Raw genomic sequence first — 4,131 nt, 5'->3', positions numbered from 1 at the left:
CGTGTGCAAGTGACATGTTCTGGCCAATCAAATGCGGCCATGTCACACTTCAATTTGATTGGTCGGAAATAGTTTATTCTTATCACAACTCCTCCCTTCCACAACTATAAATAGGGGTCTTCGTAGCTCAGAAAAGACACAAAAAATTATAGCAAGAAGCAAGAATGAGCTCGTGGATCAAACGCTGCAAATTCCTCGAGTAGTTTCAAGCTTCAAGCAATCAAGTTCAAGCTCAAGAACGAAGAACAAATCAATTTCAAGCTCAAGAACGAAGAACAAATCAAAGTCAAGTTCAAGTAATTAAGCTCAAGCTCAAGAACAAGATCATCGTTCATGGCAACAAATACATATTCAAGATCAAGCTCAAATGCCCTTGAATTTAATTACTATTGGAAAGAAGACTCAAAGGATTCATAGAGATTGTACGCTCATATCATTTGAAATAAAATACTACGATTATTGCAATATTTTCGGTCTTGATTTTATTTTCTCGACGCAATTTATTATCTACAAATTCTGGCACGCCCAGCGGGACACTCTCTACCTCTCATCTTAACCTTTCAATCACCAAAGTTCAAGATCATTGAAATGGCTTCAAAGAAAATCAACTCCAGTTCAACTTCCACCAAGGCTGCTAATTTTAGGTTCTATGCTAATGTAGAAAACATACTCGACGTTACCTTTGGAAGCATTGGACCAATTACGAGGAGCAAAGAAAGCTCGTTAGGACAACAAGCACCCCAAGTGTCATCCGCATCAACCCCTGTTTTCGGATCTTCATCCTCAAAAGGAGCAAGATCTTCCACAACGCACTTAAAGGAGGAAGAGATGTTGCTGAAAAGATCAAGAAAACTCTTGCTCTGCTTGACCTCTCCGGATCCAAGCACTCTGCTATAAAGGAAGATGATGATGCTTCAAGTGATGGACCCTCCCCACTTACACCACATAGCGTGAGCCAATCAAGGATCAATATATGTGAAAATCCGTGCTACTCTCCATCGTCCACGACAATCATACAAACCATGGTGACAAACACTTCATCTATGGAGGAGTAGTTTGCAAACTTGACGGAAGCAATCGCTGGCTTGACCAAATGTATGCAAAATCTAGAGGCTAGAATTGACAAGCTAACATACAGGGTGGGAATCTTGATGGAAGAAGAATCCACCCACGCACCCGGCAAACTCCCAGAAATTCAAGAGATTGATCCTGCCCCGTGACAAGTTGCATCCACTAAGAAAATTCCAGTCTCTTCGGAAAGGATGATTCCAATAAATCAACTAAAGGAGTTCATTGAAGGGACTATAAAAAACAAATATGAAGTCGCTTCCAAGTCCTCCTTTACCTACACAAAGTCATACACTTCAAGGATCAATATGTTGAAGATGTCTGTTGGCTATCAACCTCCAAAATTTCAACAGTTTGATGGCAAAGGCAATCCAAAGCAACATGTGGTGCACTTCGTTGAGACAGGCAACAATGATGGGACTTAGGAGATTACCTCGTTAAGCAGTTTGTTCGCTCATTAAAAGAAAATGCTTTTGATTGGTACACAGACCTCGAGGCTGGATTTGTTGATAGCTGGGATCAACTAGATCAAGAATTCCTCAACCACTTTTATTGTACGAGACGTACTGTGAGTATGATAGAACTTACAAATGCTCGTCAACGAAAGGGTGAACTAGTTATCGATTTTATCAATCGTTGGAGGAATGCAAGCCTCAACTACAAAGACAAGCTTAGTGAAGCTTGGGTCATAGAGATATGCATCCAAGGCATGCATTGGGGACTACGATACATCTTACAAGGTATCAAGCCTGACACATTTGAAGAACTTGCGACTCGTTCCCATGACATGGAGTTGAGCATGGCCTCTACTGGAAATGAAAGGTTGCCTATCTATGAGCCTCGCAAAGGGAACGACAAGCAAGAAGTCAAGAAATGGGTCCTCCGAATATTTTGGTCTTACATTAGTTTCGATATCTTTTTGGAATATGAACAAAGAAGAGAAGGGGCAAGTTCGTACCCAAATCTGAAAACAAAGAAGCTATGAATGTCAGCACATCACTATGAAGTTCACAACGAAGGTGATCAATAAGCAGAGTATGAAATCCACTTCTTTTCAAGATAAGCCAAGTGAAAAGTTGACTCTAAAAGAAAAGCAAGAGAACGAGTACCCATTTCTGGATTCTGATGTGCCAGCTATTTTTGAAGAACTTCTCGAGTTAAATCTCATTGAGCTTCCAGAGATGAAGCGGCCAAATGAAGCTGGGAAAACAAATGACCCAAATTACTACCAATACCATCGACTTGTGAGCCACCCTCTGGAGAAGTGATTTGTCTTCAAGGACAAAGTCATGGACTTGGCTCGCGAAAAGAATATCGTGCTTGAAGATGAGAAAGCAAGCATAAACCAAGTCTCTATCACCTTTGGCTAATTCAGTCCGGATGAATTATGTGGTTTTAAAGAAAGTAAAGATAAAGAATTACTGGAGAACGACAAAGTTGAAGTCAATTAACCTGATAATGATGAAGGTTGGACGTTAGTGACTCGTCATAGGCACCACAAAAGGAGCCCACAAAAAGAATCAATAGAACAACCAACAAGGAAAATGATGGTGAAAAGACCAAGTAGATGGAATCCAGTTAAATATTTGAAGAAAGCAAAAGTGGAGGTGCACCATCCTCAAAAGCCACGACATCAAGTGACCTTGGAGGAGTTCTTACCAAGTTGGTTCCGCACGAAGATTTCCCATGAAGGCATTGATGCCTCTTGTTGCCATGTTGATAAAGGGGAAGAAAAGAGTGATGACCTACCGTTGGAACCATCTTTGGAAAAGCTCATCGAGTCCATTCCTAAAGAAGTTAATGCTTGTGAGAAAGAGGTCACGTTCACAAATGACGATCTTCTTCTAGGTGACACTCTTCATAACCGCCCATTGTACCTGGTTGGCTATATGCGTGATGAAAGGGTAAATCGAATTTTGGTTGATAGAGGATCCTAAGTGAACATTTTGCCAATTCACACTATGGAAGAACTTGGTATTCCCATGAACGAACTCTCAGAAAGTCGTGTGATGATCCAAGGATTAAACCAAAGGGGGGCAAAGAGAAATAGGCGTGATTAGGCTGTGCATCACCATTGAAGATGTGCAATCAAGTGCATGGCTACATGTGATCGATGCAAAGACTTCATATAACGTCTTGCTTGGAAGACCTTGGATATATGAGAATAAAGTAGTTTCATCTACCTACCATCAATGTTTAAAATACTATGAGGGTGAGGTCGAGAAGAAGATAGTTGCTACTAATGATGAGCTATTCACCGAGGCTGAGTCACACTTCGCCAAGGCAAAGTTCTACTTGAAGAACCGTGTTATGAAGGAGCTAAAAGCTGATGATGGCATGAAAAGCAATAATAATGATCCCACAACTAAAAGAGAAGAGGTGACTACTGGTGAAGCCAAAGCTGTTACTGAGGAGGTACAACCCAACACGAATAAACCTCATAGAGGGAATATTGCGTCTTATGGCAAGAAAGTAAGTCCTGCGCTCCAATATGTCCCTAAAAGGAAAAAAGATGAAGGTGAATCATATAATCTCCAAACCAAGATGCTAAAGGAGCTAACTCTTTCAGTAAAACGAATTGAGGCAGTAAAGTTGTCCTTGAAGCCGCTTGTAGGGTTTGTAGCCAAATTCGTTTGTAGAATGTGTCACTCCCTACAAAATGAACACATGAAGGTTTTGATCCTAATGCTTACAAGCTATTTGCAAAATCAGGAAACAATCCCAATGAGCTGTCAAAATTAGGGAAGCTCCCATCAGAAGCTGCAATGAGGCAACCACGTGAAGGTTTGGGATACTAGCAACCGTCACCAGTGCGCATCTCTATAAGAAGGGTGAGCAGCAATTATATCACTGTAGAAGATGAATCGGCCGCTTCTAACAAGTCTTCTATCTTTGATCGACTTGGAAAATCACCTGTGAGGACCTTCGTATTTGAAAGATTGGGTCCATTAAAGAAGGGGAACAAGTTCCAGAGAAATTTTCAAAGCATAAGAACACCCGCTTCGCCCAAAATCCAGGAGATCTCTAAGGATTTCCAAAGTTTGGTTTTGGTTCCTTCTAGAA

Source organism: Nicotiana tabacum, chromosome 3 (genome assembly GCF_000715075.1).
Source record: "Nicotiana tabacum cultivar K326 chromosome 3, ASM71507v2, whole genome shotgun sequence".
Taxonomy (NCBI): Eukaryota; Viridiplantae; Streptophyta; class Magnoliopsida; order Solanales; family Solanaceae; genus Nicotiana; species Nicotiana tabacum.
This window is presented reverse-complemented; position numbering follows the sequence as displayed.